This window comes from Amblyomma maculatum, chromosome 10 (genome assembly GCF_055883805.1).
Source record: "Amblyomma maculatum isolate TAMU_Amacu chromosome 10, ASM5588380v1, whole genome shotgun sequence".
Taxonomy (NCBI): Eukaryota; Metazoa; Arthropoda; class Arachnida; order Ixodida; family Ixodidae; genus Amblyomma; species Amblyomma maculatum.
In genome coordinates, this window is record NC_139353.1 from 67193938 (window position 1) to 67220783 (window position 26846).

The 26846-nt window shown below is 44.4% G+C and overlaps 1 pseudogene; it reads left to right on the forward strand.

Moving 5' to 3' along the window:
* The first annotated feature begins 10187 nt into the window (after nucleotides 1-10187).
* Nucleotides 10188-26846, forward strand: part of LOC146176728 (uncharacterized) — a 54423-nt pseudogene continuing 37764 nt past the window's right edge.

The window sequence follows — 26846 nt, forward strand, 5'->3', positions numbered from 1 at the left end:
GTTGCTCACTACAGATTCGATGTTATTATTAGCTTATTTTTTTTTTTGTCAGAATTCAGGTAATCTAGGCTTTTTACATAATCGGCAGGAGTGTAATCTACTAGAAGTTTAGCTGAGGGGAGTGAATAGTTCCAGTACCATGAAGACAAGTGATGGAAAGTATGTGCGATATTACATCCCAGAATCAGCTGATACATTGTAGCCAATTTTAGAACGAGGAAAACAAAGATAAACATCTAAGCATAAAAAACAAAAACACGCTTTGGTTTCAGCGTAACTGGAGCATATTTGGTTAGTTTCTATTTGTGATAGAAGAAACATCTGGGCGAGTTGGTACAGTGACGAATTGGTACGGTGACATGTGGTTTTTGTGGTTTAACGTTGCAAAGCGAGTCAGGATTAGCAGGGGATGAGTACAGGATATTTTGCCACCTTCACCTCCACAGAAACGTGGACGCCGGAGCCTGGATGCGAACCCGCATACTTGGGCACAGTAGCGGAGCGCCATAACCGCTGCGCTACCCTGGCTAACAAACTTTTAGTAAAATGCTTTAAAACGTGATCTGACCTCCATCGAAACGCAGATCTCCACTGCGATGGCTGCGTTTCAATGTTGGCGAAACGAAGAGGCGTCCGTGTGCTGTGTGATGTCAGCGCACGTAGAAGATCCCCATGGGGTCGAAATTACTTCATAGCCCTCCACTACGGCTCCCCTTTCTCTCTTTCCGCTTTCGCTCCCGTCTTCCTTCCTTCCCTTACGGCACGGTTCAGGTCTCCGTGGCAACAAGTGTGACAGATACTGCGCTTTTCCCTGCCTGTGAACCTATGTTTATTATTACTACTAAATTGGTGCCAGAAGAGCTCTCAGAAACGAGGCCCAATTTTAAGTAAATCAGTTCAACATCCAGCAGATTAAAATTTACGGCTGCAATAAGTTGCTTAGAGTGGAATTTGTTAGGGCGTATTTTAAGTTGAAGTACAAATCCAAGGGTGCAGTCTTGCGACCTGTATAGCGGAAAAATCATAAAAAAGAACATTTTGAATAGAGTGATGCTTAAACAGAGATATCCAGTACTCATCAATGCCTGCAAAATAATTATTTCAGATAAGGTCTTTAGAGTGAGAGAACTATACGATCTCTTTTGATCTTTATATTAAAAGAATAAATAAACTTTATATACAAATGGGGTGACAATAAGATCACCGTCTACTGTTCTGTTCAGCCATGTTTACAGAATGATAGCTTTATCCGCGTTGTAAGATGTGTGAAGACATTCTAGCGGTACAGTTTTGTGCACAATGCTCCGGGTATTAATATTGTGTACTCTTTCGCCAATATTTAGCGCGGTCATGCTTGGGGTAACGTTTTTCTCTGTTAATTACTTTCCTCTCGTTCTATATGTCATACCACGAAAAAAGATTATCTTCAATGCCCAGCTTGTCACGTATGAGTGCAATGCACCTTATATTTACCGTATAATGTTTGCAGCACTGAAATGCTGCATTCCAATGCCTCGTGCGTTAGAAAGTAGTAAAGGTAAACTGTTTATATCTATTATAATAACTCATACCACTCTTCATTAAAAATTATGAACTATAGTAAACTAGCGTTTATAATAAAGGAGCAGTCGAGGACAAAGTTTATACATACTATGAAAAGAATAAACAGCCGTTGATTAATTTCACTGCAATATCACACACAAATATAAACCTAGCCATGTATTAGTTCAGACAACTAGCTTTATCTCCTACGTATATTGTTATTAGCGGAGAACATCATAGGCACCTTGAAATGCTTACAACTGGTCTGGCTTGTGTCGTTTTAACGTGCCAAAGCAGCTCAAGATTATGAGAGATGGCGTAGTGGAGGGCATCGAAAATTTGCAAAACTTGTGGTTATTCAACCTTCACTGACCTGCACTGTAGTGAGATGGGCGGTAGGGAAAAACAGTCAGACGTTCCACCAGTGACGAAGGACAAGGTCAAGAAAGCACTAGAAACTACGAAAAGGGGAAAATCAGCTGGAGAGGATCAGATAACTACAGATTTGCTGAAGGACGGGGAGGATATCGTGCTAAAGAAACTGACCACCCTGTATACGCAGTTCCTGGTGTCATCGAAGCTACCGGAACCATGGAAGAATGCAAACATTATCCTCATTCATACGAAAGGAGACTTTATGGGTCTTAAAAATAACAGACCAATCAGCTTACTGTCTGCTACGTATAAGGTATTTACTAAGGTAATCGCTAATAGAATCAGGACAACCTTAGACAGCAATCAAGCAAAAGATTAAGCAGGGTTTCGGAAGCGGTACTCTACTATCGATCATATCTATACCATCAATCAGGTGATAGAAAAATTCTCGGAATATAACCAGCATTTATACATAACATTCATCGATTACGAAAAAGCATTTGACTCAGTTGAAACAACGGCGGTGATGCAGGCATTACGAAATCAGGGGGTAGAGGAGCCGTATGGGAAAGTGCTGGAAGATATATATAGTAGCTGCACAGCAACCATAGTTCTTCATAAAGAAAGTAACAAAATTCCCCTAAAGAAAGGTGTTAAGCAAGGCGACACATTCTCCCCAGTAATATTCACAGCTTGCTTAGAGGAAGTATTGAGAGACTTGGAATGGAAGCAGTTAGGGATAAGGGTAGATGGATAATATCTCAGTAATATGCGATTTGCTGATGACATTGCCTTGCTAAGCAACTCGGAGGATGAGCTGCAATTAATGGTTGATGACGTATACAGGAAAAGTAGAGAGGTAGGCTTGAAAATCAATATGCCGAAGACTAAGGTAATGTTCAACAGCCTTGGGAAGGAACAGCAGTTTAGATTAGGTAGCGAAGTACTGGAAGTAGTAGGCGAATATGTCTACTTAGGACAGGTAGTAACCACAGATCCGGACCATCAAAAGGAAATAACAAGAAGTATAAGATTTGGATAGAGCGCATTTGGCAATCACTCGCAGATTATGACTAGCAGCTTACCGGTATCGCTCAAGAGGAAAGTATACAACAGTTGCATCTTGCCTGTACTCGCCTATGGGGCTGAAACGTGGAGGCTGACCAAGAGAGTTCTTAAGTTGAGGACAACCCAGAGGGCTGTGGAACGAAAAATGATAGGAGAAACATTAAGATATAGGAAGCGTGCAGAGTTGGTCAGGGAAATAAGTCAAGTTACCGACATTCTAGTGAAAATTAAGCAAAGAAATAGACATGGGCAGGACATGTAGTGCGAAGAGAGGATAACCGATGGTCGCTGAGGGTAACAAATTGGATTCCAAGGGAAGGAAAGCGTAGCAGGGGGCGGCAGAAAGTTTGGTGGGCGGATGAGATTACGTTCGCAGGGGTCAAGTGGATGCAGCTAGCACGGAACCAGGTTAAGTGGAGAAATATGGAAGAGGCCTTCGTCCTTCAGTGTGCATAGTCAGGCTGATGATGATGATGACATTACACAGCACTCGGAAGCCTTTCCGTTTCTTCTCCATCGAAGCACAGCCGCCGGCGTACGATGACATGCTATTGCGTAGTTAAGGACTGAGTCCCCCGGCGTTGCCTCGAACTCAAACCGCGCGTTCCGCTTAAAGCACACAGGAGCGCATCAAATATTAATACGGTGTGTTTGAGCATATCTCTGACATCGCAAGCCAGGACATCAACACAAATATTTTAAAAAAAGTTTAAAAGCTGAGATACTACTTAAGTGTGTGTGAAGAACTATCACGTCAAACCCTAAAGGTGGAGTTGAAGTGTCCCACTAATTCTTGCGTCCATGGAAGAGCGGCCACCACACCTGCGATTCAATTCGGCGTATTTTGGTTAAGCAGTCGAGCTCTCCATCTACTGAGCCCCTGAAGATGGGGAAACGTTTGCACGTGACTGCCGAACTTAGCGCGCGGCTACCCAGTGTGAAAGACTTGGGAAAAGATATGGCGCCTGGAGTTCCTACGGAGAAAAACATTTGTAACCCTCCTGTGTTTATTCCTCGGGCGGGAAAACCATCGAATAAAAGAAGTGCTTCTTTCTGACACGACTTCTTATGCGTGCTCCCTTCTTTACCAAGATAGTGGTTACACAAAGTAGAAAGGTTACACGCCATCCTGCATAGTCTAATCAGAGCCACCGCAAAAACGGGATAGGTTTCGTCCTCAACAGCAGGAACCATTAAAGCCTTTCGCCTGTAGACAGTTATGTAACGACGCGTGGATTACCTTACCAGTGCGCTGCCATTAATGACCCATTGAACGCACATTTAAGAGCACACACTAATTCACCTATCCTTATACGATTTGGTTACACTTCGTGCGGACTAACCAAAGTTGGCGAAAATCCATCACAGCTGTACTGAAACTTATGTCGTATTTAAAACACTGATTGTGACGAGAACATCAACAAACGAAGTGTTCATTTTTTCGCACCTTTACCCACTCGTTAACATCAAAATAATCCTTGCGCACTTGAAATTTGAGCGTTCTGCACCCTAAAACGAGTTGCTAGAGTTCAGTTGCAAGACTATATCGATGGCGCATCACTACTGCGCAATCATAGAACTTTCTGAATTCGAAACAACAACAATATTTGTCTGCCTTTGAGAGAATTTCTACAAGGTGATTATCTGTTCGTTCTGATTTTTGGCTTGCGCATATGCTGCATCTACGTTTGGGTTAACGCTGAAGAAGCCTTAATAAATCGGGAGGGGTGCAGCCGGCTTCCTCAAGCGTCAGCTATGGCAAGCGTCAACAAAACTAAATTGTGGGTAATATTGTCTGTAACGCAAGGGTTTCAAATTACCGCATGAAAAATAAATATCCTACAGCCATACTTTTATTTTCCCTTCGAATAACACCTTCGCGTGGGCCAGTCAGTGAGGCATAATGAAGAGGAGCTGCGCGAGAAAGAAATACACAAGAAAACACTGAAAACAGACCTATTCCTGTTTAGAGTGTGCTCTTGTATCCTTGTTTATTGCGCTGCTCATCTGCATGTTTAACTTTCAAGCCATTGCATTGCTATCTAGCGTCGGAGTAATGCAGTGCTGTGAAAATAATTTTGAAGCCGAAGCGTCACTACGACTCCAAATCGAGCCTTCATCGTCAGTGTCGGTGGGCGCCGAGAATAGTACCAATTCGGACCTCTACATCAATATGGGAGGGTGACGTTAGCCTCCCATGACATTTGACGTCACTTCCGCTATGCCACGGTTAGCAGCTGCCGACTCCGGTGGCTGTTTTCACTTTGCACGATGACATCAGGTTCAACCTGCCAGACCCATCTACATTCACGTTACCCCAAGGGCACGCAGGCACATTTATACAACTTGGTTAAAGTAGAGCATCATATGTGAGCTGGTAACTTCGATCTTCGTTATACGCTTAAAGGGTGAGCTTAAGTGTCCCCAATATTGTAGCGCCCCACACTGGCAGTGCGTTATAGGGGAATAATGTAGCAGGCAAACGCTTCCGCTTCTATCCACGTTTAACCATAGCTAAATAACAGCAAAGGTCGTCATTGTCTAAGCGTATGATATGAAAATGACGCTCGCTCACCTCCGCTCGCCATGTAACGGTAAACAAAGCGTACTAGTCTGCAACCGGTAATTGTAGACATCATTTTTATAGCGTAGGCTACACTACTCTAGGCTTTCAAGCCGTCGGCGTGGCACCATGGTAGAAGCTGCCAACCTGGTCTCTCATTTCACATGGGATCGTTAAGTCGGAATCAGCCTGCTAGGACCCAAGACACGTTACCAATATAGGCCACTAATGCACTTTCATAAAGCTTGGTTAAAGCGGGGCTTTATATGCGGTCTGGTAGCCTACGCTATCGCGTCATACCCTTAAATTCAGAGCTTAAGTGTCCTCCATACCTAAATAAAAACACCTAAAACGCCGGTGAAGTTTTATGCGGTAGACAGAAGGCTGGTTGTGTTTGATGCAACACTCGGGTGCCCGTCGCCAAAGCTTTTGCTCCAAACTCGGTTCAGCAGAATTGAACCCGTGTAATTTTATTTACCTTTGGTTCAACTTCACCGAACTACCTTGAACACGACCACCATTGTTTTCGTAATGAGCAGTTTTATTTTACTGCTATAATTGGTTAGTTCTTACGGGGAGACTAATTTCACAAGTGTTCTAACCCCACCATTATGCAGGACGTAGAGGTAGTCGGGAAGGTGCGATGCAGTGACCATAGGAAGGTAAGGTCTCGAATTAGTCTAAATCTGAAAAGAGAACAAAACAGATTAGTAAAAAAAAAGTTATCAAAGAAATAACAGTGATGAGGAAGCAGAAGAGTCATCTCACTACAGAATAGATATTTAGCCATAAGTAAAGATGACAATAATAGACTAGAAGCAATGAACAATAATTTCAGAGATATCACTACTGGATGTGCTATAGAAGTAGGCGGTAGTATAGTTAGAGAGGATACCCATAAGCTGTCTAAGGAGACGAACGATTTGATTAAGAAACGCCCGAGTAAAAAAGCATCTAATCCAACAGAAAAGATAGAATTGGCAGATATATCAAAGCTAATCAATAATTGCAAATTGGCCTATATAGGGAAGTATAACATGGAGAACATTGAGCATGCTGTGAAGAACGGGGGAAGCGTTAAAGCGATGAAGAAGAAATGGGGCATAGTCAAAACTGAGATGTTTGCGCTGATGGACAAGGTGGGCAATGCTAACACGAACATGGACAAGATAGTGAAAGTAGCCGAATAGTTCTATATACTGATCTCTACAGTAGCCAAAGAAGTCAGGTCAACAATGACATTGACGGCAGGAAAATGCTGTCAGACGTTGCGCCAGTGACGAAGGACGAAGTTAAGAAAGCGTTAGAAACTGTGAAAACGAGGAAATCAGCTGGAGAGGATCAGGTAACTATAGATTTGTTAAAGGACGGGGGAAGGGGGGGGGGGGATATCGTGCTAGAAAAACTGGCCACCCTGTATACGCAGTGCCTGGTGTCACCTATGGTACCGGAACCATAAGAGAACGCAAACATTATCTTAATTCTTAAGAAAGAGGACGCTAAGGACTTGAAAATTTACAAACCAATCAGCTTACTCTCTGTTACGTATAAGGTATTTACCAAGGGAATCGCTAATAGAATCAGGACAGTTTTAGACTGCAAACAAGCAAAAAATCAAGCAGGTTTTCGGAAAAGATACTCTACTATTGATCATATCAAATCTATCAACCAGGTGATAGAAAAATGCTCTGAATATAACAAGCCTTATATATAGCATTCATCGATTACACACACAAAAAAAAACATTTGACTCAGTAGAAACATCGGCGTTGATGCTGCCATTGCAAAATCAGGATGTCGTTGAGCTGTACGTGAACTGCAAAGAATGCTTGGCGACCTAGAGAGGAAAAGTAGAAAGAAGGGCTTGAAAATCAATATGCAGAAGGCTAAGGTTATATTCACTAGCCTAAGGAAAGAACAGCAGTTTCCGTTAGGTACCGGAGCACTGAAAGTATTAGACGAATTGTCTACTTAGGACAGGTAGTAACCGTAGATCCGGACCATGAATAGAAAATAACAAGGAGAATAAGATTGGGACGGACCGCATTGGGCAAGCACTCCAAGATTATGATTAGCAACTTGCCGGTATCGCTCAACAGGAAAGTAAACAACAGTTACATCTTATCTGTACTTACCAACGGGGCTGAAACATGGAGGCTAACAAAGAGGGTTCTACTTGAGAATAGGACACCGCAGAAGGCTATGGATAGAAAAATGGTAGGGATAACGTTAAGAGATAGGAAACGTCCGGAGTGGGTCAGAGAAATAATTAAAGTCACTGATATTCTAGTGCAAATCAAGAAGAAGAAATTTGAATAGGGAAGACAGGTAGTGCGATGAAACGATAACCGATGGTCGCTTAGGGTAACAAAATGGATTTCAAGGGAAGGAAAACGTAGCTTGGGGGCGCCAGAAAGTTAGGTGGGCGGAGGAGGTTATGGCGTTTGCAGAGGTGAAGCTGATACAGCTAGCACAGGAGTGGGTTAGTTGCAGGAACATGAGAGGCCTTCGCCCTGCAGTGGTTATGTCAGGCTTATGATGATGATGATGATGATGATGAGAGACGTAATTTAACTAAGCTTTTTTTGGATACAGATCTGATTCAGGATCGAATCCAGGACGTCGCGGCCACTTTTCAAAGCAGACGAAAAGTAAGGCTCCCTTGCGGTGTACGATGTTACTGCATTACGCATCTGCCTTTGTGGTGTATGATGTTACTGCTTTACGCATCTGTCAATGATTGAGAAGTTTTCAAACAATAAACTTAGCATACCCCAAACAACCGTCTTTTACGAATTCTAAACTTCTCCGTTTCGAGTTCGACGACCCGAAATTCACCTCATAATATCAAAATATCAGTGTAAGGTGATGATTTGAGAGGATGTTAGTATTGCTTGAAAAACTGAAATGCGGTCGTCTGAGAAAATTTTCTAACATTAATTAAAGCTAAGGTTAAGTGAGGACGAGAAAAGTTTCTGAGGTTAGGATGAGATCCCATGCCCAAGTCAGGTCATAGGAGTTGTTTTCTACTTTCTAATCAGCTACTTCAATAAGTACATTTCCTTTCTTGCTGACGTTCAAGAGAAAAGAATAATTATTTGTTTTCTTGGGTTATCATGTGTTGCCTTCGTTCGTATTTTACAGGAACAATGTTATCAGTGTGGCTGATCCTTTGGTAAGGTTTTTCGCAGCTGACACCGTAATATTTGCGGTTATTCTTCTAACATTATTTACTTTTGTCGTATAAAATGTGGTTCTGTCACGGTGCCGCTATTTGCTTCAGAAGAGAGATTTCCTTTCCTTGTACAGCTGACAAATTATTTGCTGTTTGTACACCCAACTGGGACTACAAAACCGAGCTTGCCGAGAACCGAGATGCAAGCAATCAGGTGTCGAAAGCGACTCGTTTTGCCGATGTTTCAACCGCTCTACCACGTGTCTTTTCCGACTTCACACTTCCAGACAGACGGAATTCGCAGCAAAAGCTCCGCATCTGGTCTTTATTTTAGTCATTACAAGGACTTTCCAATTGCAACTACATATAACAAGGAAAGAAACTTTCCGGCAGAACATTCTGTATACCATTAAAAGCACTGACTTTTCTATTATGACAACGGTCCTCAACCTGTTATGGCTATTGATCGTATATTTTTGAAGTTCATATTGCCGCGAAACCTACAAAAATGTATTTGTTGTTTTTTAACAGCCGCGGCATACGGCCTTATCACTCTGATTCTGGATCGCGTATCAGTTCTGCATTGTTTGATTGTTAAAGCTCGGTGTCGCTAGCCGCACCTTTATCAGTTCCGTTGTAGCGCAAGATGCACCGAGATCTGTCTCACAGATTCCAGACACGCGTGTGTATTTCTAGAAGGTTTCAGCTTGTGCTGGTAGCAGTTTGCAACGTTATCTAGATTGTTTTGAGCAGCCTTTAAATTGAGCGTTGACGAGTGCGACGGGCACTCTTTGTTCGACGATCGACTAGCACGTTTGTTGCTATCGCCGCAACCGAGTTGCTTAGTTCTTTTGCGGGCAAAAGACAGCCCAATAAAGCGTTTTTTTCAGTACCATCTCGCCAGTGTTTTCTTTTGGTGTCAATGGCCTTCTCACCACTACGTGACGTCTGGTGGAGTTGCTGCCTGTGATCCTATCCTGGAGGACCAGACAAAAGGCCACTGCACCAGTCGCCGGCTTCAACGGCTCGAACCTGAACACGGTCTGCTGCCGGACGCCATTCGTTATCGGGAGGCATTGACGCCGACGATGGCCCAACCGATAGCATCGGTTGTTTTCTGCCAACGCCGTGAGCACACCTGCTTCCATGGACGACCGGACGAAGATGCGTAAGACTCAATGTACATTTCAACCGTGTGGCAGAATTCAACGGCTGGATCGACGCTACGCAACTCAGGCAAGTCTACTTTCTTCTTCAAGGAGATGCCCGACGTTGGTTCGAAAATCATGAGACTTCTCTAAAGGATTGGAAGATATTCAAAGCAGAGTTTTGATGGCCTTTGTCAGTTCTGTCCGAAAGGAAAGAGCTCAGGCCATCCTCCAAGCAAGACTTCAACTCCCAAACGAGCCCGTCGTGGCATACGTAGAGGAGATGAAGTGCCTGTTTCGCCGCTTCTACCCTAACATGACGGAAGGTGAGAGAGTGAAATTGTTAATGCTAGGCGTTAAAAGTCGCTTTTTGTAGGACTTGTGCGGAACCGGCCCAAAACTGTGGACGAGTTTGAACAGAAACCATCGACCATCGAGAAAACGATGGACACCCTGATGCACCACTACGAGCAACCACTTCAGCCGGACTACTCAAGCCACTACCCCACTACCATGCAATGCGGAGAGAAGCTTCGAGACCTCATCCGGGAGATCATGCGAGGGGAGCTCCGCCAATTACTGCCATCATCGCGACAACCCCAGGTGGCAACGCTAGCGAGCGTCGTCCGTGAAAAAGTCAAGCAGGCGCTCGGCGTTTCTCCAGAGACGGCTGGGACTGTTCCAGCACAAGAGGCAACAGCTGCTGCATCACATCGGCCTGCGCCCCGACGTGATGACATTCCGAGCCCTCGCCGCTACCATCCTGTTGTTGAAAGCCACACCTTGGCCCCCGCCCGCGAAGCCTACCAAAGACCCCCAAGCTCCAGGAAGTGCCACGCCTGGAGGACTGCAAACAATTGGCCATTATGCTTTCACTGCGGTGAGGCCGGCCCCATTCTGCGGCACTGCCCGTACCGACGAATCGGTCTCCGCGGATGTGCCGTCTACACTCTACGACCACGCCCAGGGGAACGACTGCAAAAAATTGACAACTATCTACATACCGGTGAGATTGCCCACCAAGACGTCGGTTCAGATTTTGATCGTCATACAGGGCCCGCTTTGCGTCGCCATGCCGTTACTACGATGAAAGTCTGCGCGGAAGGTCCCCAAGCCCGCACAGGGGAATCTAAATACAGCAACCTTTGGAGGTGAGGTTGTTCAATGGCGAAAAGACGCACATCCTCTGCCGCCGACGACCACTAACGATGACGCAGCCATTTTCGCCGCTCTGCACGACGACATCGACGACAACAAGACTAGAGTGCAAGCCAACAACGCCGCCAGTAACAACGGTATGCACCGGCCATGACAATAAGAAACGACGGAGCCGAGATTGAACACCAAGGCCCACGTGCAATGCCAGGACGCGATCTAGTGAGCTTGAAGTTGATGTCGACGGTCGTAGAGTCACTGCCCTAGTAGACACCGCAGCTGACTGTTCAGTCATCAGTGAAACGTTAGCCTCCAAGCTCAGGAAAGTTATGACCGCTTGGGATGGCCCACTGATTCGCACTGCAGGTGGCAACCTGATAACTCTGTCGGGCCGATGTACTGCAAGAATAACTGTAAACGAGCGTACTTACCCCACCAGCTTTGTGGTCTTGCAGCAGTGCTCCCGCGACGTTATTTTAGGCGTGGACTTCTTAAATGAACATAGGGATATCATCAACCTGCGATCCAAGCTCATCATGTCCTCTGCAGACAAATCCATACCTGCTACGACGACTCCGACGCAACGCATCGCTCAAAACGTCCTCGATGGAGAATTAACCGTACCGCCCCGATCAAGCGTCACAGTTTGCGTAGGTAGCGCAAACATCGAAACCGCTAAATACATCTTCAGAGGAAATGTCCAGTTGCTCTTGGAACGAGGAGTCGGCATCGCGATATTCCGGAAAGGTCAAGCTCAGGTGCTGGTAACAAACTTCGCCGAAGAATACCGGCATCTCAACAGTGACACGACGGTCAGTTTTCTCGACGAATTAGTAGACCTCAAAGATATATTCGCGCTCCATGACCAATTCCTGGAAGACGCATCGGACCAATTCCGCCAGCCCACATTTGACATCAACCCGGCATTGACCCACAGCAGGAAAGACCAGATTCCCAGTCTTCTTCGAAGCTACAGGGAGTGCTTCTCGTCATGTTCGAAGGTACGACAAACACCACAGGCCAAGCACCACATTATAACGGACGAACATGCCCGACCTGTGCGCCAAAGCCCCTATCGTGTATCGTCACGAGAACGAGAGGCCATACGCAATCAAGTTGAGGAAATGCTGCGTGATGACGTAATCCAGCCATCTAACAGCCTCTGGGCGGCACCAGTCGTTTTGGTGAAGGCAAAAGACGGCACACTTCGCTTCTGCGCTGATTACCGCCGTTTGAATAGCATAACTAAGAAGGATGTCTACCCGCTTCACCGCATCGCGACACTCTCGACCGGCTCTGCAATGCAAGGTACTTCTCATCGATGGACCTGAATAGTGGATATTGGCAAATTTACGTCGAAGAAAGATTGCGAGAAGACCGCATTCATCACAGCGGACGGCCTTTTTGAGTTCAAAGTGATGCCATTTGGCCTCTGCTCCGCACCAGCCACATTTCAATGAGTAATGGACACAGTCCTGGCAGGCTTGAAGTGGCAAATTTGCTTTGTATATTTGGACGCCGTTCTTGTCTTCTCGTCAAGCATTAAAGACTACCTAAAACGGCTACAGACAGAGCTGGAAGCCATCAAGTCATTGGGACTAACGCTAAAAGCAGAGAAGTGCTACTTCGCTTTCGAAGAACTGCGGTTCCAAGGTCACATCGTTAGCTAGGATGGTATTCGCCTAGACCCAGAGAAAACAAATGCAATCGCACAATTCTCAACCGCCTGCCGACAAGACAGCTGTGCGCCGATTGCTCGGGCTGTGCGCTTTTTATCGACGTTTTGCCAGAAACGTTTCGCTCATCGCCGAACAGTTGCCGTAGATTACAAAGGCTAGCGTACCTTTTAAATGGGAAGCGTTGCAAAGGACAAGCCTTCAACGAAATTACCTCCGCCTGCAGTGCCCTCCTGTTCTTAGCCACTGTGATGAAAACGCCGAGATCGAAATTCACACCAAGAGCAGTGTGGGCCTAGGAGCCGTTCTCGTTCAGAAGAGTGCCGGACAGGAGAAAGTAATCGCGTACGCTAGCAGGTCCCTCACAAAAGCCGAGGTCAATCACTCGACGACTGCAAAGGAGTGCCTTCCGATCATCTGGGGCACTTCTAAGTTTCGTCTATACCTATACGGCCGACCATTAAAGGTGGTAAGCAATCATCACGCGCTCTGGTGGCTGGCTAAATTGAAAGGTCCCTCCGGCCACCTGGACAGATGAAACCTACGACTTCAAGAATTTGACATGACTGTTGTCTATAAGTCGAGCCGGAAGCATTTCAATGCAGACTGCTTATGCCGCGCTCCCGTCGACTCTCCCCCAAAGGACGATGACGACGACGCCTTTTTCTGACCGGTAAGCGCCAGCAGTTCCACAGAACAGCAACAATTAGACCCTCAGCTGAAAGCGCGAGCCGATTACTTAGAAGGAAAGACCGCTTCCCTCCTGGTGTGATCAGGCGACATTTGTCATCGTTCGCGTTAAGCAATGACCTCCTCGTGAAGAAATTCGTACCCAGCAGGACCGCGCAGCTTCTTGTAGAGCCGAAAAACTTCCGGCAGGAAATTCTGCAGGCGTTGCAAGATGAGCCCACAGCAGGCCATCTCGAATTTGCGCGCACGTTCCGTCGTGTCCAGGAGCAGTACTACAGGCCGCGACTGCCTGCCGAAGTTGCCCACTACGTGAAGACGTGTCGTGAGTGCCAACGACGCAAGACGCCGCCGATCAGCCCAGCAGGAATAGTAAACCCGATTCCGCCCACTATCTTGCCCTTTCAACAAATTGGGATGGCTCTCCTCGCCCCCTTTCCGTCTTCGACTATGTGTAACAAGTGGATCTTCGTGGCCACTGACTACCCTACCCGTTACACCGAAGCAGACCAATGGCCTTACGGAGCGCCTGAACAAAACGATCGCTGACATGATCTCCAAGTACGTCGACGTTAACACAAGACCTAGAACGACATCTTGCCGTGCGTGATCTTCGCGTATAACACGGCAGTTCAGGAGACTGCCAGAGCGTCCCCGCTAGAGCTTGTGTACGGCTGGGAGCCCATGACGATGTTCGACTCAATGCTGCCGCACGTAATCATCGAAGAGAACCTTGACGTCGCCGCCTACCTGCAGCGTGCAGAGGGAGCACGACGACTCGCAAGGCTGCGTATTAAAGACCAAGAGCGCACCGACAGCCGACGATGCAACTTACGAAGACGTCACGCAGAGTACAATCCATTAGACCAAGTGTGGGTTTGGACGCCAATTCGCCGTCGTGGACGAAGTGAAAAGTTGTTGGGTCGATACTTTGGGCCGTACAAAATCCTTCGCCGCGTCGGACCACTGGACTATCAAATCATTCCCGAAGGAATGTCAGCATCACAACCGCGACGCGCATGCCCAGTAATTGTACATGTTGTAGGACTGAAGCCATATTACGTGCGTTAAAGAATCTGTGGTGCTTAAACTTTGCATTGTTTATGTTTAAGTTGTTTTGTTTTGGAACATCGAGGCGATGTTTTTTTTTTTTTTTTAAGGGGCGATGTTATGCCCTGAAACCTTCAAAACTGTATTTGTTGTTTTTTAACAGCCGCCGGCATATGGCCTTATCACTCTGATTCTGGATCGCATATCGGTTCTGTATTCTTTGTTTGTTAATGTTCGATGGTCGCCAGTCGCACCTTTATCAGTTCCGTTGTAGCGCAAGACGCACCGAGATCTGTCTCGAAGGTTCCGGCCACTTGGGTGTCTTTCCACAATGTTCCAGCCCGTGCTGGTAGCTGTTTGCGACATTATCTAGATTGTTCTGTGCAGCCTTTAAATTGAGCGTTGTCGAGTGTGGTGGGCATTCTTTGTTCGACGATCGACGAGCACGTTTGTTGCCATCGCCGTCGCCGAGTTTCTTAGTTCTTTTGCGGGCGCAAGTCAGCCCAATAAAGAGTTTTTTTCAGTACCTTCAAGCCTGTGTTGTCTTTTGGTGTGAAGGGCCTTGTCATCCCTACGTGACAATATCTTTGTTCATCGTGGGCTAACATATGGTACAGCTATGCGGCATGACAATAAAAGTTATTTGTTAGGACGCTTTTAGTAACCAGTGCCAGAGCAGGAGTAGTTTTTGATATTTTTGTGACAGCTGTGTTATACAACAACATCCCTGCACGTGTCTTTTGCGAGTGGTGCAAGCGACACTACAGCTTGCGTTCAAAAAATGATAAAAGCATTGTCATAACAACTGGTCAGTAAGAGCTATGTTGAAACCATGGACTGAATTGTGAAGGTGGGTCGAGACGGACTTGCCCCCTGTCGTGCGCATTATTTTTCATGCTGCCCACAAGGAACGATGAACCCAGGAATCAAAGCTTTAGTATCTTTTTTTTACCAATCTAATAAATCCCTTTCCTTGCGGAAGATGTGAATATGTGTATATTTCCAGAAATCACAGCTAAATGAGAAAATATTTTCTTTTCTAGTAATGATGAGCACCGAGGTAAAGTTACTTTCAACCAATGCATACCTTATAAAGGAATGATTAGAAAGGCAAAGCAGAATCATCTGCGACATTACTAGAGCTGAATAAAAATTTCAGTATTTTCCTTTTCAAATTGCTAACACAAAAGCAGAGGAAGGTCTATTAACTATATTCTGTTCGGTTGTACTTTGTGCCCCTACATAAGCAACCACACTTTCAGAGGCGTTCAGATTTTTTATACGTAGCATCTATAGACCTGCCATAAAATCTACTTCACTTTATCTAGGCGGGTATTTCGTGAAACAAGGAATTGAAACGTTAACCACGCTATATTGTCGCTCTTGGCTTTTGTTACTGACCATTACTGCCTTGTACAGCAAACGTATTGCAACTTTCAACATCCTTTTGCAGTTTTCCTAAGTTTGAAAAATAATAGAATGCCTCTGCTGCCCAAGCTTTATATTCAGTGAAAAAGAGCTGTGATTTTTAACAGTGCACGAAATAGATATATTTTAAGCATACAAAGCAACGCAATACATTTTCGGAAATGCAACTTAATTTAGAAAAAATTGCAAGAAAGCTTGAAAGAGAGTCAGAGATAAGGTGCGAAATTATGTGCATTTAATGTTTTATGAATTGCAGAAAATTTATGTGTCGTTTAGAATATGGTGTAGTACAACTCTGCTTAGGAAAGAAAATCAGGGAGATAAAAGACTGAATAGACCATTCCATAAATGGCTATAGAGAAAATGGAAGGAAAAAATTGGCGTATAAAATGCCTATTGTGCAGAATTGAAGGGTAAGCTACAAAAACAAAATGATGAAGTATACAATCAGACAAAAGGACGAGTAAATTTGTTTGGTTTTTTCCTTAGTCCCAAAGTGACTCAGGCTATGAAATATGTCATAGTTGAGTGATCTGGAAATTTTGAGCACTTGGGGTTCTTTATTGTGCACTGACATCGCACAGCACTCAAACGCCTAGCTTTTCGTCTCCACCGAAAAGTTTCTGCAAAGGCCTAATTTCGATCCCTCATTCTTGGGCAGAATAGGCAAGCGCTCTCACCACTGCGCCACTCCGAGGGCGGGGGAGGGGGGCTAACAGTGTCTACTGGATGAAAAATGTGTACTTGGAAAATGCATGTGGGTAGCCTGAAATGCAAATTTAGAGCTCTTAAAGCGTCTTTTGCGGTATAAATATGCACACAAAAATTATTTGCATGTCTTTGTCTTCTGAGAAAGGTGAAGAAATCTCAAACACTCTAGTAGTTAGATGCATTGAGCAGAGCTTCAGCATGAAAAATTTATAATACGCACTTTCGCCAGCATAAACAGGGATGTTAAGCAATATAAGTTCTACAGTGTGAATAGCGCTGAAGTTGTCAAAATGCAGACTGTTATTTTGCCAAAACGATATATGCAGCGTTCAAGTGACGCCTGTTAAAGAATAGCGCTGAAGTTGTCAAAATGCAGACTGTTATTTTGCCAAAACGATATATGCAGCGTTCAAGTGACGCCTGTTAAAGATCTACAATCGGATTTTCTTCGCGAAATCTGATGTGTCTAAAATGGCAGGAATATTTGGTTTTGGAAATAAGTGTTAACACTGGAGCTTACCGACATATCACCGCCAATAGAAGTATTTCCTCAATCGATCCCTATCCTAGACTAAATTACACCAAATGTTCCTCGTCATAAAGCTTGACATGGAGATGTCTGCTGCCATTAAGAAGCGATGCTATATAAATATAGAATATATAAGCTGCATCTCCTCCAACATCCTTTAGTTATGTGTGCGGAAGTGTGCCTATGCTCTTTCAATATTGCTGCTATATCAACCTTATAACGTTCCGCAGAAAACAAGGAGAAATAGTATCGCTCGCAATAGCATAAGCAGCTTTTAGGCTGTTTGTAGAACGGCGTTGCTTCTGTCAGACTAGCGCCTATACAGTCTTAGCCATCTAGGTCCTTCGTATGTCCGTTCCTTGGCCATAGACCAATAACAATGTTATCACCGAACTAGAAATTTCGTATGGACAATGGCAAACTTGATAAGATGCTCACATTTTGCATGAAAGCAGTAAAAACAGCCAAGTTACTATTTCCTCTAAAAGTATATTATTGCTCATCTCAAAATTATGCGACATGTCGAAATGAACGACTTCAGATGAATGAATGAAGATGCGCACAGAGATATTTTATTTTATCAATTGCTCTTTCCGCATGAAATAAGACCCATCCACTGATTTATAGTGAACGGCGATGACTGCTGGCAAGGGTTCTGGAGGAGATAGTTTGGATGAGCTGCAACACAGCTTGCTTGGCAGAAAACAGAATATATTGAACAGTTCGGCTATCTTGTTATACAAATGAAGTGAGGGGGGCAATTAACGGTGTGGTATCGCCAGCAAGTGCACGGACGTAGGCGGTAGAGTAGCTAGCGAAGGCACTGGTGAATTATCTCAGCAGACATATGAAACATGATAGGCCGGATAGATCTGAAAGATTTATGAAAAGTAATTAACAGGCGTAAAAGGTCCAACATCAAGAAAAGAGTATGAGATACTCTAAGAGGATCTAAAGATAGTTGTAGCCTCGAAGCGATGAAGAGAACATTTGACAGGCAAGCATCACATGTGTGCTCAGAGGGACAAAACAGACAATTACATTGCTAATAGTGACGTGATAATAAAAGTAACCGATGTGTGCTTTACGGAACTATATACTCGCATAAGAATTGAAGACAGTAATGAAGTACGCAGTGAACACAATAGCCAGTTACGAAGAGCAATCCGACGTTCAATCATTAACGATGGACTAGGTTAATAATGTATTAGAAGCATGAAATGGGAGACGAACTTGCTAATGATCAGATGTCTATAGACTTGAAGGACAGTGGGGATATCGTGCTAGGAAAACTAACTGCGTTGTGTACGCAATGAATGATGACAACGGCGGCCTCAGAATCAAAGAAAAGCGCTAACATTACTCTCATTCATAAAAAAAGTGTACCCTTAGGAGTTCAAACTTTAAATACCAATCCGCGGAAACAGGGGTCATGATAGAAAAACAGCGCAAAAGACGTGCACGGGGGAGAAGAACGGGCAGGACAAGCGCTGACTCACAACTGAAGTTTATTGAAAAAAACACAGATATATAATCCAGCCAAGCAGCACCAAACCGCACATTAAACAAGAGAATCATGACAACCCCCCACACACACCATGTTCAAGAAACTCAATCTCATTATCTGTCAAAGCGATTGACGGTTCACTAACGCAATTTGCACCCAATCGAATGATATGCCTGGCCTCAATGATTTCCCGGTTAATCTGTGCCGGATGGGAATCCAAAATAACTGTATGTGTTAGATAAGGTTGGCAGCCGTCACAACTCTTACAATGTACAACCAGATTAGATCCTCTACCAATCTCTAATGATCTCTCGTGCTCTCGTAATCGAACATTGATACATCTGTCTGTTTGACCCACATACACTTTATCACAAGATAACGGAATCTTATATATCACTCCTACTTTGCATGGAACATAGGAAAAGTTATGCTTCACCCGACACCTGTTTCTTTCCCGGACTTTTTTCGCTGCTTTATTCTTAACAATGCTACATATTTTTGACAGTTTATTTGGTGCCGAGAAAACCACACTAACATTAAACCTTCTGGCTACATTTTTCAAATTGTGTGAAAGACCATGCACGTATGGCAGGGCCACAAATCTTTTTGTATCCCTCTGTCCAGCCCCTTCCTGCTCCTGTGAGCCCGCGCACGACTGTTTTACTTTTGAGATTATTTTGTCACAAACTCTTAATATGACGTGAACAGGAAATCCTGCATTCGCTAGCCTAGACAATTGTTCATTAAAGCTAATTCGCATATTATGAAAACAAGACTTAGACAAGACCGCCCCCAGGCTGGACAGAGCGATGCAGGGGTCAGAGCGATGCAGAGCGATGCAGGCTGGACAGAGCGATGCAGAGCGAAACAGGGGTCTTTGATCGCTATTGCGCCTGGATGCTTCAAGGCGACGAGCTGAGCATGGAAAGAGCTCAGTAAATCACGAAAGTGCTCGGACGGACTGGTAGCGAAATTGCTTTGCCTTTGGACAAAATCATAAACACCTTCAGCCCTGGCACGGTCAGTTCCGAAATAGGTGCGACCCCTTTGCTTTACGTACCACTGCGCGCCACTGGTTTTTCAATCTGCATCGTTTTAGGCTCCACCTCATTCACGCATTTGCTCCTAAATAGATTCATTCTGCTTGAGATCTAGCTGATCATTATATGCAACAGTCTAGTCTCTCTGCATCAGAGGCCTCGGGTGCCATGAAAACATTTACCATGACGTTTATTTATTCATATTGCTACGCGTTACGCCATTACACGCGCGATCCCGACTAGGTAAGCTGCTGACGTCGTTGATTTCCTCCTCCACGACGTGATACTACAACATGGTGCCCCTCGTAAACTATTCACGGATCGTGGTCGCTGCTTCCTCTCCAGAGTGGCTGACAAGCTACTCCGTGTGTGCAACGTACGCCACAAATTTACCACCGCCCTCCCAGAACGCCTCAACAGTATGTTCACAGATATGTTAGCAATCTGTGTCTCCGGCGACCATCGGGATTGGGACATTAATCTACCCTTTGTAACATTTGCCTATAACTCTTCTCGTCATGATACCGCTGGCTACTCTCCCTTTTACCTGCTCTTTCGCCGACACCCATTACTCCCTTTGATACATCGCTACCCACTACTGACGCCGCCACTACTACTTACGCTCGTCATGCCATATGCCGCGCTGATGATGCTCGCCCCATTGCACGCGACAGGCTCTTTGCCGCCCAAGGCTCCCTGAAATCCCCTTATAACAGCTGCTATCGCGTTGTGCACTACGCTCCAGGCTCTCTCGTTCGGCTCTGGTTCCCATCACGCCGGGTGGGCTTGTGCGAAAAACTTCTACCGCGCTACACGGGCCCCTACCTTATCTTGCGTCGAGTCACCGACGTGGCATACGAAATCGAACCTTTGAACCCGACGTCTTCAGCACCACGAGCTTCAGACATTGTGCACGTGACACGACTCAAGCCGTATTATTCACGCCCTGCTTCATTTACCTAGACCGCACGGAGACTGTTTTTGCGGCGGGGGTAATTTAATGTGGTGTACCATGCTGGCACTCAGCAAGTGAACAAAGAAGTGTCTACGTGTCTGGACGAAGATACTTTCCTCCCTTCCCTCTCCAAGATCTTAACGCTCCGTGAAGCGATAGGCCGTCTTAGTGATTTTTAAGCATTTCACATCTAAAGCCTAATTGGCAACTAATACCGAATCGATCACCGTTGTTTACAGCGCTCACCCATTCTCATGCGGAAAAACGGTAGCGAAATTCTAAAGCGTCCACAGGATTTAGATGATAATCCCTGCGCCGCGGCGAGGCGAGTAGACAGTTATGAATATCTCCGGGACAAATTTTCGCCAAATGCAAAAACTTCGAAATTATTTCACTTTTTCTGCTCTGATGGGGACTGTCCGAGCGCTCCAGACAAGTGTGATCGAATCTGTAATTTACTTTGCAGCCTTCTCTCTCTGTAGACACGCTCATACAAATCTAAAAAGCAAAGCTTATGTGCGAGACACCACAGTTATAGACGAGACATTGAATATTAAAAGTCTAGCTGAAGCAGTCGTGCGTTGCACCACTGGCTTCAAAACGAGTGACATTTAAGAGATGTGTATTGATTATGGCCTGCACCAGTTAGATTATGTTAGAAGTAGGAGTTGCGCATTGTATTGATTTTCTTTGTTTTATCGATTTTTCTGGCGTTTATTTTAAACCACGCTTGTATGTTCTCTTGAAGAAACGTTTTCGGCTCCAAGAATTGGAATTATCTTTCGAGTGTATTGTTTAGAAAATTGTTTGCGCTAATAAAAAACACAATTTTAGTGTATGTATTGTTTTTTTTTTGCAGATAAGCATATTTGATATTAGTTTGCACGGAAGTAATCACTTTTCCTTTATTTCTGTAAGAAATTTATCAGGTCTATAAATAACACCAAGAAGTAAAAATCAGCAGAGGATAAACGCGTTTATTTTTCAAGGTGATGCCAGAACTGGTTTTGATATCTATAATTGTCTTCTTACCGGAGAACAAGAAACTAAGAAAAAATTTTGTGCGTCATACTGGCAGTCTTCAATATTTCCACTCAATTGTTCTGCCACCTCGTGATGCGGCATGCAGTTTCATGTTTGTGTCCTCAAACAACGTGGTAAAATAAACAGAAAGGCTAATCATTCTATTTCGGTGGCGAATTGAAACGAACACGTAACTGGCTGCTGGCGAACGACTCTGCTCTTAGGTGCAGGGGTAAATTTACGGATCAAATCAACAATCCTAAATTCAGCACATTTTTTAATATTACGACTGCTGCACTACGCCTGGAACTTCAAACTTTGCAGAAAATATCGAACGTTGATCGCATAGAACTGCTGCCTAATAGCCAGCTACCTATGCACAGCATGCTCAGCATGCAGTGCGAGATGCCTTTTTTTCTTCTAACCCGAATCGTTTAGGGGAATTCCCAATATGTTAATTGTTTTATGGTCTTAATCCAAAAGAGCATCCTAACACAATTGTACAATGTTCCTCAGAACTCTGTAATACGCCTCCCCGCGAAGCCATATGGCAGGACTTTGAAATACGCAGGTAATAAATTGTTTGCTAAGTTCGATAATGCTAAAAAGTATTCTGTAAACATGGAAGGTTCATAGCACTAATGGTTACGGAAGGTACGGCGAGCGGTTTACGTCAAATATGTCGGGAGAGCGAAGTATACAAACTGCTGTTACACCGAGGCAGTCATACCTTTCCACTAAAATTTACAGTGCGAAATTGTACCTCCTTCACCAACCAGCGCCAAATGATTTCTCCGAGATTTCCAACTTTCGTTTCTTTTTATATAGACCGGTCCACCATGATTTCTTATTATAATAGCTGGTATTTATCATGTACTTTACGTATCATACAGAGGAGAGCAAGAGTATAAGACATGGAGGTGCTTTTTTTGTGAACCAGGTTTAAAAGCGACATTATGTTTTTCTCAGTTCCGGGAACAATATAGCAGTGCATTGCACAGGCTTCCTAAAGAGTTCAGAGCTATGTCATTGGGTATGAAAGCATTGTTATCAAGCATCGCAGAAATATTTCTTCGCTATTTTAATGTCATTTTTTCACTGTTCATGGCACATGGCAATCACGAGGGAGAGTGGTGCAAAAGGAAAACGTGTTTAAAATAAAAACAAATTTCAAGATGTACAAAGGTAAATGCACATGACGTATTTAGTAGTATTCTAAAGAGGAAGATGTATGTTCGAAGGGGAAATAGAAGCTCCAGCCAGTACCATCGCTATCGGCGTGTGCTCAGGACCTACTCGTACGTGGACTGTTCCAGACGGGCTCCTAGATCGCCTCCCAGTACCTCTAATAAACTCCCATCCTACATCTCGTCGAGTCGCGGCTTAGAAACGTCGGTCCTGGAGCTCTGTTATGCCAGACGGCGTCCAACATCAAGGCATGCAGCCGGGTCCAATTGTCGTCTGCGCCGACTCTGATGAGGACGATGTTTAATACTGGCTCACTTCTTAAGAACGGATGAGCGTCTACAATAAAAGCAATGACGAGACTAAATTGAACAGTGCCATATTTTATCTCACCGCCCTGGCAAACTTGGGGTACCGTAACCATGAAAGCGACATCCTTTCGTGGGCTGCATTTAAAATGACGCTGGCAGAAGTTTTTGGTCGCCCGGCTGTCGGGAAATTGCGCGCCGAGCAGCGCTTGCGTGAACGGTTGCAGCAGGTTGGCGAAAGCTTTACAAGCTATATCGAAGAAGTCGTCGACCTATACAAACGTGTGGACGCCAAAGGGCCAGAGGCCGCAAAGATCAAACACATCTTGAAGGGTTGTGACCATGATGCCTTCCAGATGTCAGCATGCGACTTGCTTAACCCGTCTAAGAAGTCTTCACGCTCTGCTAGAGCTTCGAGGAGCTGCGCAAGCAGATAGTGTTGACGCATTAGCCCCAAGCACAGGTTGAATCGCTCTCCTGACTGGCACCTGCAGCAGACAACTCATCGTTGCAGCAGAAACCTAAAACATTTATTCGTGAAGAGGTGTTGCGGCCGTTTTCCTTGCTTCCTAGTCCTCAAGAGCAGCCACATCATTTGGCCCCGGCATTTGCGCTGGCTACTGACAATTACTGCCTTGTACCGCTACTTATTGCAACTTTTAATACCCTTTTGGGGTTTTCCTATGTTTGAAACACGAATAAAATTCCGCTACTGTCGAAGCTTGAAATGCTGTGATAAAGCACTGTGATTTTTTGAACGGTAAACGAAATGGATAAATTTTCCAGATGTATAGCAACGCAATACATTTTCGGAAACGCAGCTTAATTTAGAAAAAATTGCAAAACTTGGACACAAAGTCAGAGATAAAGTTTAAAATTATGTGCTTTCATTTTTAATGAAACGCAGAACATTTAGCAGTCGTTTATAATTTGGTGCAGTGCCAGTCTGCTTAGAAAAGATAATTGGGGAGATTGCAAAAACGGCTAAAGAGAAAAGAGAAGGGAATAAAATGGGCTCTAAATGCCTATTGCGATGCACTAATGCGTAATGCTTTACCATAAAATGATATGAACTGTACCATCTGACAAATGGGCTAGTAGTGTTTGGTTTGGTTTTGCCTGAGTGCCAAGGTGACTCAGGCTATGGAGACGCCATAGTGGACGAATCTTGAAATTTGGAGCGCTTGGGGCTCTTTAATGTGCGCCGACATCGCACAGCATACGAGCGCCTAGCTTTTCGCCTCCACCGAAATGTGTCCGCAAAGGCCTCATGACGATCCCGCATTCTTGGGCAGAATTGGAAGAAACGGAAAGTGCTTGTCACACTAGCAAAAGTTCATTCGAGATTGTGATCTATAAGCAACTGAAATCCCTATTTCAAACTATGATCAGGTTGAAGTGGATCCTAACGTAGCGACAAAAGTACCACAGGATACAGGAGCTTACCTATCACCATTTTTGGCACATATTTTTCTTAGAATATACCCTGTTACTTTTACAGTACATTTTTACTAACGAAAAACATTTTCGCATAAAAGGTGACATGACATATTATAGCAGCGTGAACACACAGATATGTTGGAGTGTTACTTTCTTGTGCCTAATTCTTCGGTACGTATTCTTGAATATATGGCGTAACCAGATGTAACAATCTGCACTACCCTATGTGGGACATAAAAGGCAAAGATGATTCAAATTTTTATGCGGCAGGAAACGCAACGGGCTTACGTCTCCTAAGCCGCCAAGTGACGCTGCCTGGTCTGTGCCATAGAAAAAATATGCCTGTAAATTGTGTATAAAAAACAGATTACTAGAGATTGCACGTTTACTAGTTCAACCTGCTGTTTCGATTTAAAATGTACATCAAAGAAAAAAATCAGCAGTATTTTCTGTTAGGATTGCAAGGTATCAATATTGTATGTTTTCTTCATATAGACTTCTTTACATAATAAAAATTGTTCCGATGGTTTGTTTAATACTCTTTATGTGCAAACCATGCTGCCGTTTGCTCTCAGCCCAAAAGGAGCATCACTTCCGCGCAATACATTTTTTCAATATACTGTACCGTTGCGAAGGATGTTCTACATGTTTACAATACATTTTTGGCATATATCTTTGTTGTGCATGGGTCCATAGTTTTATAAGCACAGTCAGAATGTAATACAGATCTAAACTCATTTACATACAAAGATTCCTAATTTTTTTAAACATTTGCTTCCTTAGATACGCAAATTATCACGATGTCACATGTTGGGGCTGATGTGTGCTTTCACAGCAAGCCGCAAACCCTATGGATAAGAAAGAGGCTTAAGACGGGTGCTGAAGATTCGATTGGTTGCAGTTTGCGTTTATCCAAGTATGCAATAATGCAGATACCGACAATACATCCCATGTGCGGCAATATATTCAAAGTTGTTAACTGACGTCCACTTAGCAAATTACTTTCCTACCAGGTAGATACTGAGATACTGTGAGACTACTTTCCTGTGAAGCCAACAGGATGTGTGCTGAAGAAATTCAAACCCAGGTGGAGAGAGGAGTTTATTCCGTGAATAGGTAGCAATTTTGCCGCGAAGTTTATTACCTGGCCTGCTTCTCTGCACTGGGGAACACAAAAATAAGGGCCGTTGTGACGAATGACAATATAGGGAAAAGAGGTTTCCAAAAAAGCGATGAGATGTGCGAAATGGAGAAAAACTGTGTTGGTTGGTTTCTGGCATGTCCTCAGCCTGAGAATAATCACAGCTGACATGGTGCCTCTGACTCCAACACTCGATACCAATTTGGCGGATCAGTCGAAAATAACCGGTGCCGATAGATATGATGATTGCAAGCCGTGTAATTGAACGCAGGGTTTCAAGACGTAGGTGCGATCTCCGACGTACATTAGGTATCCTGCTTCCTTACGTGTCTGCCTAAAGCGTAACGCATACATTTCTCGAAAGTTAGGTTGAAGGCAGCCCAGTTGGTTGGGCGAGGACAAAAGCGAAAGAATAATTGCATGGAGTTGTGTTTTATTTATGGTGACGAATAATGTTACCAGCTAGTGTAGATTCAGCTGTCGAAAGCAGAAAATGGCCGGCTGAAACGACTCCGACCAGTACCACAATAGAGCGCGTGTCGCGTCCTTCAGAGGTGGGTTTCAACTCACCTAGCAGAATGTTGGTTGGGCAACTGAACATTAATTATGCACACGTTGAAAAAGTGGGCCTCACCTAGCCACACCGCCTCACGATTGCAAGAGGATGAGGAAATCAGGATGAAGACTACAGTCGAGAGGTGTCACGAATGCTTCTAGAGACCTGAACAAGACTCCACATCTAGCAAACTTTCAAATAGAACAAAAACAAAGGTCTACTTGAAGTATACACGTTTGTGACCGTCCGAAGTTGTTGAAGTAAATACCGAATTTATATATTGTTTGATATTTTAGTCGTACTCTAGCAATTCAAGTATATCCTCACTTGCGGTGCAGGCGAAGTAGCGGCGCTTGTGGTGAGCAGGAAATAAGGCGCTAATGCTGACGTGCGAGAGGCAATTCTGTCCTGTCACAAATAGGGAAGGAATGTTCTTAACCTCTATGGCTTCGACTGCAACGCGATTCGAGGGGTAAATATCTGTGTAGCCCGTTCGAAAGGAAGCCCGGAGTAGAGAGACATTGTGGCAAAATCTAATGAGAAAGCACACGCAATAAAAATATCAAAAGTAACATAACAAGCAC